Source organism: Suricata suricatta, chromosome 2 (assembly GCF_006229205.1).
Source record: "Suricata suricatta isolate VVHF042 chromosome 2, meerkat_22Aug2017_6uvM2_HiC, whole genome shotgun sequence".
Taxonomy (NCBI): domain Eukaryota; kingdom Metazoa; phylum Chordata; class Mammalia; order Carnivora; family Herpestidae; genus Suricata; species Suricata suricatta.
In genome coordinates, this window is record NC_043701.1 from 154,667,972 (window position 1) to 154,687,677 (window position 19,706).

Below are 19,706 nucleotides of genomic sequence, written 5' to 3' on the forward strand. Positions count from 1 at the left end.
AGTAGGCTTCATTACAACATCCCATAGAAATACACTGCATATGTTAAAGGTTCTTGTCTTACATTTGGCAACTGCTCATAAAATAGGACAGTTAAAACTGATCTTTTTTGACATAAAATGAGGCAGAATCTTAACAGTATTTTAGACAGTGGATGTACTGTAGCTAGCATTATTTACTGATTTCCTTGGACTATGAGATTTCCAGTTGTTTGTTAATATTGTAAAGTTCCCTTATATCCTATAAAATTACCAGTGTTCATCTCATTATTAAACTTCTCTTGAAGAAACATATGGGGGATTTTTATTGACATGATACACATGGAATTAAAGTGAATCCCACCCATGGCATATTATTTGATCCTATTTGTAAGTGAAGTCTTAGGTGTTTCAACTACTTTTCCCATAATGTGAGCACTGTGATCTGCCTACTGCCCTAAACTCAAGAGTTACTTAAGAGTCATGTGATCTCCCTCAGCTACAGGCGGTGATGGACTCATTGATGAAGCTTATTTCTCAGGTCACTATGATGCTTGTGGAGGGAGACAGTTACTGAGAACTTGTAGAAAGTTCTTCTCTTTTGTGAGAGATTACTAGAAGAGCAGCGGGAGAATCTTTGAAAGTTACATTATAAGGATGTGACAACTGGCATTGCTATAATCATTTCTCTGAACAGCAAGCCAGCCTCCCAATGAAACCCACACTCAGAGGAGGCCGTGGCTGAGAGATTGACAGAGCAGTGGAGTCTTAGACTAAGGCTGTGAACCTCCTGTCAAAGACCAAAGTTAGCTAAGTGTAAGGAATATTCAGTCCTGTGATCTGATAAATTCACCTATACCTGTTTGAGTTTGGTTTTTGTTACATGTGATTTAAAAAAAGACAACTAATGGATATCATCATGTGATCAATTTTGAAAGTACTGATGGTTAATTTATTATTTCTAATATAACTTGTAACTTTAATCACATTAGAGTAGCATCTTTAATTGACCTCAAATTAATATTTGAGTCATTTAGATACACACACACACACACACACACACACACATATATATGTATGTATATATGCTGTTTTCATTTAGGGCTGGATTGATACTGTGTTTTAAGCTTTTTTTGTTCATAACCCTCTAGAAACTTAAAACAGTTTTATGCTAAGGATCTCTGTTGGGAAATGCAAGAAATAAAACTTTCTTGTGGAAAATTCTTGAATGACAACTGTGTATAAAGCTCATTTGCAAGGTAGATGCATAAATGATATTTAGGCGCCTCTTTTTGTGTCTCCTTTTATATTAGGTGTGTACTTATTTAGTTAATTTTTTTTGTCTTTATTTTATTTTGAGACAGAGAGGCAGAGAGTGAGCGTGGGAGGGACAGAGAGAGAGGGAGACACAGAATCTGAAGCAGGCTCCAGGCTCTGAGCTGTCAGCCCAGAGCCCGACTTGGGGCTCGAACCCACAAACGTGAGATCATGACCTGAGCTGAAGTCAGACGCTGAACTGACTGAGCCACCCAGGTGCCCCTTTAGTTAATTTTTAATAAAAGATTACTTTCATCAAAGCTAGGTTTTAGGGGCACCTGTCTGCTTCAGTCAGTAGAGCATGCAACTCTTTTTTTTTCTTTTATAGTTTATTGTCAAGCTGGTTTCCATATAACACCCAGTGCTCATCCCAACAAGTGCCCTCCTCCATGCCCATCACCCCTTTCCCCCTCACCCCCACCCCCATCAATCCTCAGTTTGTTCTCAGTATTTAAGGGTCCCTTATGGTTTGCTTCCCTCCCTCTCCTTAACTATTTCCCCCCTCCACTCCCCCATGGTCCTCTGTTAGGTTTCTCCTGCTCCACATATGAGTAAAAACATATGGTATCTTTCTCTGCCTGACTTATTTCACTTAGCATAACACCCTCGAGTTCCATCCACATTGCTACAAATGGCCAGATTTCATTCTTTCTGTCATGTAGTACTCCATTGTATATATAAACCACATCTTCTTGATCCATTTGTCAGTTGATAGGCATTTAGGCTCTTTCCATGATTTGGCTATTGTTGAAAGTGCCGCTGTGAACATTGGGGAACATGTGCCCCTATGCATCAGCACTTCTGTATCCCATGGGTAAATTCCTAGCAGTGCTATTTCTGGGTCAAAGGAGAGTTCTATTGTTAATTTTTTGAGGAACCTCCACAATGTTTTCCAGAGCAGCTGCACCAGTTTGCATTACCACCAACTGTGTAGGAGGGTGCCCGTTTCTTAACGTCTTTGCCAGCATCTATAGTCTTTTGATTTGTTCATTTTAGCCACTCTGACTGGTGTGAGGTGGTATCTCAGTGTGGTTTTGATTTGTGTTTCCCTGATGATGAGTGATGCTGAGCATCATTTCATGTGTCTGTAGGCCATCTGGATGTCCTCTTTGGAGCAGTGTCTTTCATGTCTTCTGCTCATTTCTTCACTGTATTATTTGTTTTTGGGGTGTGGAGTTTGGTGAGTCCCTTATAGATTTTGGATACTAGCCCTTTATCTGATATGCCATTTGCAGCTATCTTTTCCCATTCTGTCCGTTGTCTATTAGTTTTCTTGATTGATTCCTTTGCCGTGCAGAAGCTTTTTATCTTGGTGAGGTCCCAACGGCTCATTTTCAGAACACATAGAGCTCTTGATCTCGGGGCTCTGGGTTCAGGCCCCACGTTGGCCATAGAGCCTCCTTTAAAAAAATACAACAGAAGATAGGCTTTATCCAGACTTTCAGTGGCTCTCCATTTTGTTCATGAATTCCAAACATTTATATCAATGGAAAATACCATAATTTAGCCTTTGTGTTTCCAGCCTTATTTTCCATCCTTTTTCATATTCAGTGAAATTAATGTGTTTCCCTGATCCAGGCCTTTGCTTCGCCACCCCACCCCTCCAACTTGTTCTTTTCAGTCCTTTCTGCCTATGGAATTAATACCCTTTATTTTTGTCCCAGTTGTGATTCTAACTCTTTAGTAAGATCTTTGTCAATTATCTACCATACCTGTAAGTGATCTTCTCATTACAAAGAACTTTATTTCTTCTTGTAAGAAAATTCAGGTAATACTGAGTATGTCAAAGTAAAACAAATCCCCTTTATTCCTAGTCCAGTCCTCCATAGGAGAACCTCCTAATAGTTCAGGTCCTTTGATGTTTTTCTGTGTATATTTAAGCATATGTGACATCATTGGTTATCACTTTTTTTTTAATTTTAAATTTATTGGAGAGAGAAAGCAGGGGAGAGGCATTCATTAGGAGGGGCGAGGACAGGGGATTCGAAGCGGGCTCCTTGCTGACAGCAGTGAGCCCATTGTGGGACTGGAACCCACAAACCATGAGATATGACCTGAGCTGAAGTCAGATGTTCAACCAACTGAGCCACCCAGGCAACCCAATTGTTGATTCTTTTGACTGCCATATTGGAGAGCACAATTCTAGAGGCTTAATCATATTTAACTTTGATTTTTCTTTTGACAAGAATATTTCACATTGCATCGTAATAGGAAACACTAACTGGGATCTTTACTTGTGATGTTTAGTTGAATCGGTGATATATTGTCAGCTTGATCTACCCATTAAAAAAAATCCCCATTATTCTTTCACTGAATGATTTTATCTAATTCTTTTAAATTGTTAGCAACATCAACTTGACTGTTAACATAATAAGGTAATACATTGTTAAAAGGCCAGGCTCTGGAGCTACACTGTCTTCCTTTTATGACCTTAAGCAAGTCTGTATATCTTTGTGCCTTAGTTTTCTCTGTTTTGAGTTAGGTGCTTCACAGGTTTGTTTCAAGGATCAAAGGTGTTAAATATTTAAAGCAGAGCATGGTACATTTTGTCTGTAAATATTGTTATTAATATATTGATTTAGAAGTGTTATTTTGCTGTCTGTACTTTGGCATTTATTTGGGAAATACTTTATTGGGTAATATTCATTGTATTCTGTCTGGCAAGGAGAACAGGTCACATCGTAGGAAAACAGAGTGCCGTTTAAATGATTAAAGAAATCTCATATCTGTCTACCATTTATGATTTTTAATAAGAACAACATTACCAGAAAGGGGGATTTGTTAACATTTGAGTTTCTAACAAAGAAAAGAAACATTGATTATGGGGCAACTGGGTGGTTGTCTGTTAAACATCTGACTCTTGATTTCAGCTCACGTCATGATCTCACAGTTTGTGTGTGAGTTCCAGCGCCGAGTTGGACTCTGCACTGGCAGCACAGAGACCTCTTGGGATTCTTTCTCTCTCTCCCTCTCTCTCTGCCCCTCCCTTGCTCATGCATGTTCTCTCTCTCAATATAAAAAAATCAACTTAAAAAAAACCTTTTTCATGTTTATTTACTTTTGAGAGAGAGAGAGAGAGAGAGAGAGAGAGCGAGCGAGCATGAGTGGGGTGGGGGCGAAGAGAGAGGGAGACACAGAATCTGGTAGGTTCTAGGCTCTGAGCTGTCGGCACAGAGTGTCACGCAGGCTCAAACCCATGAGTGGTGACTTGAGCCAAAGTCTGATGCTTGACTGAGCCACCCAGATGCCCCTAAAAAAATTTAAGGAAACATTTAAAATAAAAGAAATACTGATCATAATTACATATATATCCTAGATGCTGGGAAAGAAAATTTATGAAAAAGAAAAATAAGTGACCTTCTGACTCTGAAAAGCTGTACAGTTCTTGGGATGGAAGTTAATAAAAATGAGCATACAGAGTCCTAAATAACTTGAGAAAGAAGTCTCTAAAAATCCAGTGTAATGATCCAGAGGAGCTCTCAGATTAACGGAGCATAGATTTATTAGATGGAAGGGGAGATGGAGAACTAAAGAATTATAAAATAATAATATAAACCTTTATAAATGCTGGCAGTAACCATAAAGTAAACTGGAGTTTATAGAAAATTATTAAGACAACATAAATTTAAAAAAAAACCTCACATTAGAAGATTGTTTCAACAAGATCATCACATTTTTAAGAAGGATAGAAAAATCAGTTTATTATTTTACAACTGTTTGATTCAGTAGGGGAAAAGAGAAGTTGGAAAACATAATATAAAAAGAATTATAGAGCATAGTAGGAAAACACACAATAAGTGAAACACTTGATCACTTCAAGTGCATTTAATTTTCTTCATTTAAATTAATGTTTTCTGTAGCTGCCAGTAAAGACTTACAGATATACTCATGAAGTTATGTGTAGTCTTTGAGAATTTCATTAAAATTGTATTATCTGAAGATGATCAAATCTAGGTCAATTAATTTTATTAATTTTATTATTTTTAGAAAGGGGGAAATGTGGGTTCTAGAAATTATAAGCCTGTAATTATTGACCTTTGTTAAATTTCTAGAAATAATTTCAGTATAAATCTGTGAACATTTATGAAAAAATGCTCAACTGTAGAAATATGAAGGTGTCCACCAAGAACATATTATGTCAAATTAATTTAATTTTTTGAATGATAGGATTATCTGTTCAGATAAATTAGAGAAATACTGTAATAATAGTTTCTTAATTTTAATCATGTATTTGACAATCTTTTGTCAAATTTTTAGATAAAATAGGGTGGTAAATTGCTGTTTAAATTTACAGTATTTAGATTCAAAGTAGGTCGAAATTGAAAACCAGTATTTGGTTACAGATTCAGTGTTACTCTTGACATAGATCTTCAAGGCATTACAATAGGATTATCTGAAGGTTTAGAAAGTAGGTTTATCTGATTGTAGATTATTCAGAGCTGGACTTGGGAAGCTGATACCATAGAAGACAGTCAGGAGTATCTGTCTACAGGTTCCCTCTTTAACACAGTGCATTTGTATCTCCCCCTCTCTCATCATACTTTGATGCTTTAGATGTAATATAAATTCATGATTTATATTCCTCCTGGGGGCAAAAGATGGGGGTTTTTTTGTTTGCCTGATATTTTTACCAAATTAATGTATGGATTGAATATATCTTTTTCTATAGTATAATATTCTTAATGATACAATTTAATAATACAGACTGAAAATTGGAAACAACTCTGTATAAAGTATGTTTTATCTCTTCTAGGAGTACGAAGCACGAACAGGGAGGACCTGTAAACCACCACTTCAGTCTTCAAGACGTAAGAATTTTGAATTTGAGCCACTTTCTACCACTGCCCTGATTCTTGAAGATCGGCCATCGTAAGTGTTGTGGTGTTCATCAGGCACATTGTTTATATTTTAAACTGCAATTTAATTCGGCTTACTATTTCACACAAAATGTATTAAGAAATTAGATACAGAAATGGCATTAAGAAAAATTTTAAGATCTCAGTCATGTATCCTAAAACTAATAGGGATGAATATATTATTGATGTGCAAACTTTATACATTTTTTTTAAAGGTTTATTTTTAAGAGACAGAGAGTGACTAGAGTATGAGTAGGGGAGGGCAGAGAGAGAGAGAAACACAATCTGAAGCAGGCTCCAGGCTCGAGCTGTCAGCACAGAGCCCGATGCAGGGCCCAGACCCATGAACCGTGAGATCATGACCTGAGCTGAAGTCTGACTCTTAACCAACTGAGTCACCCAGGCGCCCCATTATACATATTTTCTAGAAGTATCTCTGAGCCAATGAATGAAACATAAAATCTTGGCTTTTTATATCTATTCGTATTTCAGTTCTCTGCCTTATCTTAACAAGATAAGGCAATTAGTTTTCCTTTCTTGGTATTTAATGTATTTAAGATGTATTTGTGCCTTTTGGACAAATTTTGAAATTTGGAGCTTGAAATAATTACTATTGACTGTCAACTAGTTGGTTTACTGTTATTAAGAATATATTCTTGGGGGCGCCTGGGTGGCTCAGTTGGTTAAGCGTCTGGCTTCGGCTCAGGTCATGATCTCACGGTTCGTGGGTTTGAGCCCCACATCAGGCTCTGTGCTGACAGCTGAAAGCCTAGAGCCTGTCGTCAGATCCTGCGTTTCCCATTCTCTCTGACCCTCCCCTGCTCATGCTGTCTCTCTCTCTCTCTCTCAAAAATAAATAAAAACATTAAAAAAAAAAAGAGTATATTCTTGAGGTGCCTGAGTGGCCTAGTGGGTTAAGGTTCTAACTCTTGATTTCAGCTCAGGTCATGATCTCGCGGTTCACGGGATCGACCCTGTCATCGAGCTTTGGGCTGACAGTGTGGAGCTTGCTTGAGATTTTTTTTTTTTTTAAGATTTATTTATTTTTGAGAAAAAGCTCACATGGGGAAAAGGCAGAGAAAAGGGGATAGAAGGTCCAAAGTAGGCTCTGCACCGATAGGAGTGGGCTCCATGCAGGGGTCAAACTAACGAGCAATGAGATCCTGACCTGATCCAAACTGAGACGTTCAACTGACTGAGCCACCCAGGCTCCTCAAAGAATATAAATACCCAACAAAACCAATTTAAATTATTTTCTTCCCTTTTTCTGCCCTTCCCATCTCAGCCTTCCACAAAGGTACTTTCCTTTAAAATATTGTTTCTGATTTGTTATCATACAAAACACACCTTCCCTAAATCAAGACCCCTTGGTTCTTAATTCCCTTCCCCCTTGGGCTCTCTGGATCTACTCTTTTTCTTCTTCTAGACTTCTCTTTCCTTCCAGTGTAAAAAATTCCTACCCTGTCCTATCATTTTCCTGGTTAGAACCTTTATCCACTCATTATTATGGGGAGCATAATAAAAGAATCTGGAGCCAAACAGGCAGAGGTTGAATTGAATATTTTTTAGACATTGTGAGAGAAGAAAGGTGGGACATGAGTATATTAATATTTTTATTCTTGTTGCATTCCTTCATACAAAAGAATTGTGATCATGACACTCCTTTTTAAGATTTGCTGAATATGTTCATATTTGTTTTTCCATTAGTTAAAAAAAAAAAAAAAGCCTTTTAGGGGCACCTGACTGGCTCAGTAAGAGAGCTCCCACTCTTGATCTTAGGGTCATGAGGTCAAGCCTACTTTAAAAAAATTAAGGAAAAAAAAATTAAGGGTTGCCTGGGTGGCTCAGTCGGTTAAGCGTCAAACTCTAGATTTCAGCTTAGGTCATGATCTCAAAGTTTGTGAGTTCAAGTTTGTGTCGGGCTCTGTGCTGACAGTGTGGAGCCTGCTTGGAATTTTCTCTTTCTCCCTATCTCTGCCTCTCCCCCATGCATGCACACTCTCTCATTCTCTCTCCCTCTCCCTTCCTCCCTCTCTCCCTCCCTCTCTCCCTCCCTCTCTCTCTCTCTCTCTCAAATAACTAAACTTTAAAAAAAATTTAAAAAGGTTTTCAGAAATTCAGGTATCAGAACATGTTGTCAAGGTTTTGTTTCAACCTGGCACAGGGAGGAGAGTGAAGCAGGCCAATTCGAAGAGTGGTTAGATAAGCAAGAAAAGAAAACCCGGCTAAAGATCTTCAGACTCCTGACACTGAGCAGGCAGAGAACTGCATTCGGAGGTTTTCTTAAACTTGTTAGAATTCTTCCAAAAAGGATTAAGCCCTTTACCAGGACTGTTCATTTCTTCCCAGAAGTTCATAAAAAATACTATGTGAAAAGTTCTGTTCTAGTGTTTGGGATGTATTTTTCTTTACACTACACTTTAAAGCCAAACCTATTTCTTTAAGTTCTGCCTTCATGCCTTTGCTCATGTATTGACCTTACTTGGGATGCAAATATCTTATTTCCACTTCTCACCTACCTAATCCTTTAAGGACTAGGATTTATCTTTTTTTTTTTTGTAAGTTTATTTATTTATTTTGAGAACTAGAGAGAGAGTACAAGTGAGGGAGAGGCAGAGAGAGGGAGAGACAGAATCCCAAGCTGATGGCAGAGCCCAATGCAGGGCTCAAACTCATGAACCATGAGATCATGACTTGAGCCAAGATTGAGTCAGATACTTAACCACCTGAGCCACCAGAAGCCTCTAGGTTTTATCTTTTCCATTCAGTCAAGTCTTTGGCTTCAACCTTCAGTGATTTCAGTATATTAAATTTTTCTTATAACTTATATATACATTTCCATGAAATTAAAACTTGAAGTAGTACACCAGACAAAATAAATTTATAAGAAGATTTCCATGTACCAAAAATGTTTAAACAACTGAAAGAAATTACTTTTTTCACTCCACTATCTGACATTAATATATTAATTATAAACATTACAGCTTCTAATGCTATTTGTGTGAGTTTCTTCATCTCTAATACAGAGATTCAACTTGATAGCTACTATTCCACTCAGCTCTGAGATGCTGTGATTTTTTTTGTTGAAAAAATTTTTTTTAATGTTTATTTATTTTAGAGAGAGCATGAGCAGGGGACCGGCAAAAAGAGAGACAGACAGACACACACACACACAGATACACGCACACACACACACACACACACACAGAATCCGAAGTAGGCTCCAGCTCTGAGCTATCAGCACAGAGCCCAGTTCAGGGCTTGAACCCACAAACCATGAGATCATGACCCGAGGCGAAGTCGGATGCTCAACTGAACCACCCAGGCGCCCCTGAAGTGCTATGATTTAATTAAAAATTTTGCTCACCTTTCTAAAATTCACCTTTTTGGGTGAACTGATTTATATGAATTAACATTTATATAATTTGAAACCAATAAACAAAAGCTTTCCACGGTGTTAGAATATGGGAGTACCTCATCACTCATCCCTCTTTCTACTTCAGCAATTGATGAATAGATCTAGAGAACCAGTGAGAATGAAAACTTTCACTTTATTGAATATAAAACTCCATGAGAATGCATGGGTGCAGGCTTTGTAATAAGTGACACTTCCTACTTTATCTCCATCAGAATATTTCCCCAGCAGATTTGGCCCAGTTCAGCCTTGCCTTCACAAGCTGAGAATTTGGAGCAGACTTGTGTAATCTGTAGTTTTGTTCTGTTCTGGGATGCAGCCAAGTTCTCTTAATACCACTGCTTTATCTATTAGGTGGCATCTGCAGGGGTTGGAGAGAAGGATAGAAGTTTTTCCTTAGCATGAAATTGATGTTAGAAACTTCCTCTTTCATAGGTCACAGTGATAATAGGAGGAGAGGAGGAGTTTGCCCTTACAAGGGGAATTTATGAATTGGTGCCACTTTTCCTTTCTTAGCCTCTGTAATTTTGCAGAAACATCCAGAATCATTGACTGCATAGGTTTTTATGGTTGCAACTTCTTTATGTATGAAGCAGCTGTAGCATTTAATCATCTGACATCCTCAGAAGATTTCAAATAGAGGATTTTCTGTAATTTTGTCCTTTTGTTAACTTTCTCTCTACCTAGTCCTACTTTAATCTACCTCACGATAAAGCCAGTCTTGGACAGGAAGGTAAGAGTGTCCATACAAGCTGTGGTGATAAGAGCCTCTATGTTTTAAATCACTGATGCTTATGGGACTTTTTTAAAGCCACCAATGGATAGAGCTACCTCCTCTGTCTCTTCTGGCGTCTTTGCTGAGTTACTATACACACAGTACCAAGCCAAGTGGAGAAATCCTTAAAGATGCAAGTTAAAGGTGGCAAAAAGTAAAGAATAGGGGCGCCTGAGTGTCTCAGTTAAGTATCTGACTTCAACTCAGTTCATGATCTTACAGTTCTTGAGTTTGAACCCCCATAGGGCTCTCTGTTGTCTGCGTGGAGCTAGTCCTGTCTCTCTCAAAAATAAATAAACATTAAAAACATTTTTAAAAAGTATAGGTTTTTAAATGATACTTTTGAAAAGCAGCAAATGTTCATAACATATATTTTAGCATGATACACTTAAGTATCGTAGATGTTCATTAATGGTTTCTTCTCTTGACCACATAACTAATTGACATTTTTCTAAGAGACAGTAGTCAACTGTATCTTTTTCTTCGAGTGACTAAGAGTAGTGAATGAGGTGCTTAGTATTTCCTGGTTGATTTTATTTATTCAGCCTTTGATTTTCAAGACTGAAGAATCCTATTTTTTAATTTAGTTCTCCAGGCAAATGACTGCAAAATTAGTGATTTTTTTTTTAAGAAAAAACAAAAACAAGTCTGTGTATTTGTTTTTGTGTTTAATTTATTCACTGTCTAGCTTAGGGTACTGAAAATTCTGATCTTCCTCAAAATATCAGAAATTGGTAGGACGTTTACCATATGGACTATTCACCTTGGGACCATTGAATTTGTACTCTACTATGTAACAAGGTTTTTGCATTTATGATGATTTGAAGAAGGGGATACCAAGACTTGTAATAATTAAAAAGCCAATTATTAATTATTTACTATTATGTGTTAGAGTACATCTATAAGTACTCATTTAAAAAAAAAATCACAATAGAAAAACCTGACATAGGACTGTCCGAAAAGTTCTGTTTCCTGAACAGTGTTTAACTCCTTCCTGCAAATCATTTCACGCTAAGACTGAAGTGTTTACGACTGGCACAAATAAAGCTGTTAGCTGCTTCTCAAAATCTTCTTTCAGGACTAGGTCAGCATAGTTTGGGGAGCTATTTGGAGAAACAAAGGTGTGAATTGTCAAACAGTAATGCATATAAAGGACTGTACTCTCTTAATTAGGCCTTTATAACCATGGTTTTGACACATAGTTCAGTGTTTACTCAAAATTTGTGATCTTTGTGCTTATTGAAGTTTAGTTTCATTCCCTTACATAAATGACCTGGATAGCAAGTTATTGTTCCTTCTTTTTCTAGAGTCTAGACTTGGAATCTTCATTATGGTAACAACTAGCCACATTTGGCTATCTAAATTTAAATTTAATTCAAGTTAAGTAAAATTTAAAATTAATTCCCTCAGGCACACTAGTCACATTTCAGGTGCTCGGTAGCTGCACGTGGCTAGTGGCTACCGCCTTTTAACAGCACAAAAGAACATTTCTGTCATTGCAGTAAGTGTTAATACTGGTGTAAGCCATGTGGAGGGACTGTAAGGTTGTGCAGAGGAGAGATCTATTTAGATCTATCAATTCCAGTTTCTCAATAAATAGAACACCAGATCCTGCAAGTTGTGCCCTTAAATCTAGACTAGTCTTTTACTGAGACTTATGGAAAAGAAACAAGAAAGAATGAAAATGCAAAAAGCATTAAGATTCATACCTAGAGCAGTGGGCAGCATTCTAACAAAAGGGAATGATCAAGCCCTTTTGGTGGAAAATAGTAGTAACTGGTGTGAAATCTTAAGAGTTTTGTAGTTCAAGATCTGGAAATGAAATCTGAATTAAGCTGTTTATATCCTGGTAAAATAAAAGTTTCTAAAGGTAAGTCAATCAAATAATTTTCTGTTATCTTAAAAGTTCAGAGTCCAATCAGGAAAAACAGACACCAGTACAGTAATTTCAAACAGAAGGACTTAAATAGAGGAATTTATTACTCTTAATTTATTATTAAGGTTGTTCGAAGAGGTAGAAAAGCAAAAGAAGGGGATATGAGGTCGAAAGATTAACAGCTGCAGAAAAGCACTTACAATCTGGGCTGGAGGAGCAAACGAGAAAATGGTGTTACTGAGTTCAGGATGACTGTTTACTAGAAAACTAGATTTATATTTGGCTTCTTTGTCTTTTTTCTGTGGTCTCATTTTCTTCACAAATAAACTTTTTCTTTTCTTTTTATAGTAATAGCATTTGAAATTTAGAAACCATGAAATCCATTCTTTTGTGGTACTAAACTATATCCAGAGAGATAGGATAGTTTATAAAAGGACATGAGAGAGTCTGAAGGCTGAGTTTGGGCTTAACAGTTGGCTAGGATCTGGGTGGGAAGCAGCTTTGGACAACTTCAATTTGTAAGATTTAAGGGTAGGCAATACTAGAAATCATAAAGTTTTTTCTTTTTCATTTTTGTTTGAAAGTTTATTTTGAGAGAGAACACAAGCAGAGGAGGGGCAGAGAGCGAGAGAATCCCAAGCAGGCTCTCCACTGTCAGTGCGGAGCCCATTGCAAGGCTCAAACTTACAAACTGCGAGGTCACAACCTGAGCCAAAACCAAGAGTCGGATGCTTAACTGACTGAGCCACCCAGGCCTCCGGAAATCATAAGGTTCATTAATCTAGTGTAAGGACTGAACTCAACGGATTTTGAAAGTAGTTAGAGTCAGGTGAGGTTTGTGATGGTCCTTGTCCTGTTGTAGAGCATTATTATTGTTTAACTGGAGTATCACTCAGCAAGTAATGTTCAACTACAAATAGAGGTTTCCCCATATAGTGCCCTAAACACATAAGGATTTATTCCTTCGCATATATATATGTCCCAGAGTTGGGCAGTTCTGAGCTAGTATGGTGTCTCCATGCATCAAGGACCCAGGTTCATATCATTCTGTTGCAGTACCTTCAGCAAGTGACTTCACTCTCATGCTGACCTTGGGCTTGCAATTGGACAAAATTGGTAGAAGAAATCACTTCTTGCAGCGACTGAGTCAACTTTCCTTTTGGGAAGTCTTCCAAGGCATTCCACAATCACTATTTTTTTTTTTTTTTTTTTTTTTTAGTAATTTAGTTAGCATATAGTGCCACAATGATTTCAGGAGTAGATTCTAATGTCCCTTACCTATGTAGCCCACAACCCCTCAGCAACCCTCAGTTTGTTCTCTATATTTATAAAGAGTCTCTTCTGTTTTATCCCCTTTCCTGATTTATATTATTTTTCTTCCCTTCCCTTATGTTCTTTTGTGTATCTTAAAGTCCTCATATGAGTGAAATATATTTGTCTTTCTCTATTTTCCCTTAGCATAATACCCTCTAGTTCCATGCATGTAGTTACAAATGGCAAGATTTTTTTTTTGATTACCAAGTAGTACTCCGTTGTGTGTGTGTGTGTGTGTGTGTGTGTACACATACCACATCATCTTTATCCATTCATCCATTGATGGACATTTGGGCTCTTTCCATACTTTGGCTATTGTCGATAGGATTGCTGTGAACATTGGGGTGCATGTGCATACAGCACATCTGTATTCCTTGGACAGATACCTAGTAGTGCAGTTGCTGGGTCTTGGGTAGTTCTATTTTTAATTTTTTGAGGAACCTCCATACTATTTTCCAGAGTGGCTGTACCACTTTGCATTCCCACCAGTAATGCAAATGAGAACCTCTTTCTCCGCGTCCTCACCAACATCTGTTGTTGCCTGAGTTGTTAATGTTAGCTATTCTCGTTGTGGTTTTGATTTATATTTCCCTGATGAGTGATTTTGAGCATTTTTTCATGTGTTTGTTGACCATCTGGGTGTCGTCTTGGGGAAGTGTCTATTCCTGTCTTTTGCCCATTTCTTCACTGGATTTTTTTTTTGGGGGGGGTGTTGAGTTTGATAGGTTCTTTATGGATTTTGGATACTAACCCTTTATCTGATATGTCATTTGCAAGTATCTTCTTCCATTCCATTGGTTGCCTTTTAGTTTTGCTGATTTTTTCCCTTCACTGTGCAGAAGCTTTTTATTTTGATGAGGTCCCAACAGTTTATTTTTGCTTTTGTTTCCCTTGCCTCTGGAGAAATATTGAGTAAGAAGTTGCTGCAGCTAAGGTCATAGGGGTTTTTGCCTGCTTTCTCCTTGAGAATTTTGATGGCTTCCTGTCTTACATTTAAGTCTTTCATCCATTTTGAGTTTATTTTTGTGTGTGGTATAAGAAAGAGGTCCAGGTTCCTTTTTCTGCATGTCACTGTCCAGTTTTCCCAGCACCACTTGCTGAAGAGACTGTCTTTATTCCATTGGCTATTCTTTCCTTCTTTGTCAAAGATTAGTGGGCCATACGCTTGTGGGTCCATTTCTGGGTTCTCTATTCCATTGATCTGAGTGTCTGTTTTTGTGTTAGTACCATACTGTCATGATGATTACAGCTTTGTAATAAAGCTTGAAGTCTGGGATTTTGATGCCTCCAGCTTTGGTTTTTTTCAAGATTGCTTTGGCTTTTGGGGTCTTTTCTGGTTCCATACAAATTTTAGTATTTTTTGTTCTAGCTCTGTGAAGAATACTGGTGTTATTTTGATAGGGATTGAATGTGTATATTGACATTTTAACAATATTTGTTCTTCCTATCCAGAAGCATGGAGTATTTTTCTAGTATTTTATTTCTTCTTCAGTTTCTTTCATAAGCTTTCTATAGTTCGTAGTGTGTAGATTTTCCACCTTTTTCGTTAAATTTATTCCTAGTTATTTCTAGGAATTGTAAACAGGATCGATTCCTTATTTCTCTCTCTATCACTTCATTCACAATCACTTTTCTTTAAATCTTATGAGAAACAATTCTGTGTTTAAAGCTAGATGCTAAGGAAGTGGAGAAATTCGTCTTTTATTATAAGATGGCAATCAGTCAAATTTTTTTTGGCCTTTTGAATAAAATATTTTGTGGGCTATTAATTTCATCTGCTATTGATGAATTGCCTATATTTTTAGCATTTTATTAGCAGTTCTCTATAGTTAATGATATATATCTTAGCTCTTCGTAGACTACCTTCAAGTAATATTGTACCATTTCATATATATATAAGAACATTACAGTAATATACTTCCACTGTTATAAACCCCATGTATTAAAGTTATTCTTTATGTATATCCTTTATGTATAGAAAGAGATTTATTAGGAAGAAGTGGCCATTACGAATTTGGAGACTAAGAAATCTGAAAATCTGTAGTCAGCAAGCTCAGGTCCCAGGAGAGCTGATGTTACAGTTACAGTTCAAGTCCCAGGCTGAGAAATAGGAAGGCTGATAATGTAATTTCTAGTTCAAGTCCAAAGGCAGGAGAAGACTCATATCCCAGCTCAAAGACAGACAAGCAGGCAGAGAGAGGGAGAAAAAGTTTGATACACAAAACTAACCATTACATCCAACATACATTTTTATTATTATTTTTTAAATCTTTTATCTCCTAAGAAGTTATGTAACTAGATTTCCATCTGGTATTATTTCCTTCCACTGCATGTTCTTTTAGCACTTTTGTACTACTGGTCTGCTGTCCGAATTCTTTTACTTTCTGAATGCTTTTTAAGATTTTTCTTGGGGCGCCTGGGTGGCTCAGTCGGTTAAGCCTCCGACTTCGGCTCAGGTCAGATCTCACGTTTGTGGGTTCGAGCCCCGCATCAGGCTCTGTGCTGACAGCTAGCTCAGAGCCTGGAGCCTGCTTCCGGTTCTGTGTCTCCTTCTCTCTCTGCCCCTCCCCCTCTCATGCTTTGTCTATCTCTGTATCAAAAATAAATAAAACATTAAAAAAAATTAAAAAAAAAAGATTTTTCTTTATCTCTGATTTTCATGAATTTGAGAATATGCTTTGGTGTGGTTTTCCTCATGTTTGAGGTTCATTGAAATTAATGTGTTTGCATTTATAATTTTGTATCAGCTTTGGAAAAATTGTAGCCTTTATTTCTTCAACTATTTATTTGCTTTCTCTCCCCTTTCTTCTGAGTTAGTTAACATATATTATGTTGCTTGATATTGTTCCATATCCCATAACTCAGGCTGTTTTTCAGGGATCAAGGAGTATTTTTTTTTCTCTTTGTATTTCACTTTTGTATAGCTTTCTATTCTATCTTAAAGCTCACTTATTTTTTTTTTTTCCTGCAATTTGACAGCCTGTCCCCTGTAAGTTCCATCTTTTGTGTTTTTCAGTTTAGAAATTGTACTTTTCAGGGCTCCTGGCTGGCTTAGTTGGTGAAACATCTGATTCTTGACTTTGGCACAGCTCATGATCTCATGGTTCATGGGGTTGAGCCTCGTGTTGGTAGAAGCCTGCTTGGAATTCTTTTCTTCTCCCTCTCTCCCTGCCCCTCCCCTTCTTGTGTACATATGTATGTGTGCACCCTCTCTCTCCCAAAATAAATAAACGTTAAAAAAAAGAAATTGTACTTTTCATCTGTAGAAGTTTGATTTGGATCTTGAGTTTTTCTTATTGTGCTCTCCTTCTACCACCTTGAGTATATTTATTATAGTAGTTTTATCATCCTTGAGGTATAATCTTGTTATCTGACACTTCACTATTTTTGTTGATTGTTTTCTTCAGTATAAATTGTTTTTTTCCTGCTTCTTTGCTTCCTAGGTAATTTTTATTGGATAGTAGATTTTGTGATTTTACATAGTTGGACCCTGGACTTTTTGTATTCCTTTAAATGTTTTTTGGCTTTATTCTGGTACAGAGTTACTTGGAGTTGGTTTGTCCATTCTGATCTAATCATTATTAGAGTAGTTCCAGAACAGCCTTTAGTTTAGGGCTAGTATCCTTACTACTGAGCCAATACCCTAATGATGCCACCTGATACCCTATTAGGATGTCTTTCCACTCTTGCTGACTCAGTGTAATCTTTGAGGATGTTCTGTTTCTTTCTTTCGCTACCATAGTTTAATCACACACATGCATAAATAGTACTCAGCCAGAAATTTGAAAGGACTCCTCTGTAGCCCTCTTCTCTGCAAATTCTAGCTGTGTCATATTCCTTACCTCCAAACTCTGTTTCTTCAACTCAGCAAGACTAATGGACTTTGGGTACTTGCTTTCAGCACAGAGACCTGGAAGTCCCAGGTGGTATGCTTAGGCATTTGCAGGATTATCTTGTTTGTTTCCTTTCTCATAAGGATCACCATCTTGTGCTGCCCATTGTTGTGTCGAAAAACTATTGCTTAGTATATATAATCTCTTCATTGTTCTATGTAATCAAGAAAGTAAGCCTGATCCCTCTTATTCCATTTTGGCCTGAAGAAGTCTTAACCATTATTCCTCCCTGATACAACTACTGGAGGAATCTGACTAACTTGAGAAGAAAGGAGGAGGCAAAACATTTACTATGAAAGCTTGTCACATATCTTTCACCACCCTAGCCTCTTGAAAATAATTCAAGGGGCACCGGGTGGCTCAGTTGATTAAGCATCTGACTTAAGCTCAGGTCATAATCTCACAATTCATGAGTGTAAGCCCTGCGTTGGGCTTTCTGCTGTCAGCACAGAGCCTACTTTGGATCCTCCGTCCCTACACCTCTCGCCACCCATCCCCCCTGCCAAGCTTGTGCTCTCTGTCTCTCTCAAAATAAATAAACTTAAAAAAATAATTTAAAAAACTGTGCGGTATTTGGCTAGTTTAGTCACAGAGCATGAGACTCTTGACCTCACGGTTGTGATTTCAAGCCCCACATTGGGCATAGAGCCTATTTAAAAAAAAACTTTTCTAAATAAAATAAATGAATGAATAATTAAATAATTTTTTTAAAAAACTGACTCCTCAAACGACATTATTATGGTATATTTGGGTATTTGGTAATATTTAAATATATTTCTTTTGCATAATCATGTATCTAAATTACCTACTCTGTGAAGCCATTAATTGTAAAACCAAAATATAGTACATGCAAGTGATTAACTGATTATCAGATTTGTAGTTAGAATGTTATCTTAAAACTCTAAAAGTAGAAAACAATTTGTTGTAAAAGTATACATGCACTTACCATATGACCCAAGATTTCTCTTACTAGCTATTTACCCAAAAGAAATGAAAGCAGATACCCACACAAAGACTTGAAGTAAATATTTGTAGAATCTTTATCCATAGGCCCTCAACTGGAAATAATCTAAATGTTCATCCACATGGATAAATAGAACACTACTCACCAGTTAAAAGGAATACTACTAGTATGTAGAATAACATGGACAAATTTCGAAGGCATTCTTAGTAAAAAGTCAGACACAAAAGAATCTATATGAAATTCTTTAAAAGCAACCAACTAATGTATAGAGATAGGAATAGAAATATGATTGCCTAAGATGGGTAGGTGATGAGCACAAAGGGGACATAAAGAAACTTTGTAGAATGAGGGGACTGTTTTATATCTTGATTGATATGTTGGTTGCACAGGTATATATACATTTGGGCTTTTATTTTTATTTATTTTGGGAGAGACAGAGAACATGAGCAAGGGAGCACCAGAGAGAGAGAGAGGAAGAGAGAGAATCCCAAGCAGGCTCTGCACTGTTAACACAGAGCCTGATGCGGCCTCAAACCCATGAACTGTGAGATCATGACCTGAGCCAAAACCAAGAGTAGGATGCTTAACTGACTGAGCCACCCAGGTGCCCCTATTTACATTTGTTAAAACTCAAAAAATTGACTGAAAAAAAAACCCTGGTAAATGAGCTTAAACACTTAACTTAGAAATATTGTCTGAAATCTGACATGTTTAAATAATATATAAACTTGTATACATACAACATAAGTAAAATAACATTTAGATAACAAATATTAACAACCTGGATTCTGATTCTTTTCTAAAATGCAGAGTTCTTTTCAACCTTTTATGAGAAGATTAAGTTAGAAATTCTTTGTATTTAGCTATAGAAAAGAAGTTAACACATTTAAAAGTCTTGAGGCACCTGGTGGCTTAGTCTGTTAAGTGTCAAACTTCAGGTCAGGTCATGATCTCACATTTGTGGGTTTGAGCCCCACATTGAGCTCTGTTCTGACAGCTTAGAGCCTGGAGCCTGCTTTGGATTCTGTGTCTGCCTCTTTCTCAGCCCCTCCTCCACTCACACTCTGTGACTCTCTCAAAATAAACATTTTTAAAAATAAAAGAGGGGCGCCTGGGTGGCTCAGTCGGTTAAACCTCTGACTTCAGCCCAGGTCAGATCTCACGTTCGTGGGTTCTAGTCCCGCATCAGGCTCTGTGCTGACAGGTAGCTCAGAGCCTGGAGCCTGCTTCCGGTTCTGTGTCTCCTTCTCTCTCTGCCCCTCCCCCTCTCATGCTCTGTCTCTCTCTGTATCAAAAATAAATAAAATATTTAAAAAAATT

The 19,706-nt window shown here is 37.3% G+C and overlaps 1 protein-coding gene across 1 annotated transcript in view; it reads left to right on the forward strand.

The window, feature by feature from the left end:
- TBC1D12 (TBC1 domain family member 12) overlaps window positions 1–19,706 on the forward strand; it is a 69,996-nt gene that overhangs the window by 22,917 nt on the left and 27,373 nt on the right. The window contains exon 2 of the mRNA XM_029932251.1: window positions 6,047–6,162. The gene's annotated coding sequence lies outside the window, so the exon portion shown is untranslated. The remainder of the gene's footprint in view (window positions 1–6,046; window positions 6,163–19,706) is intronic.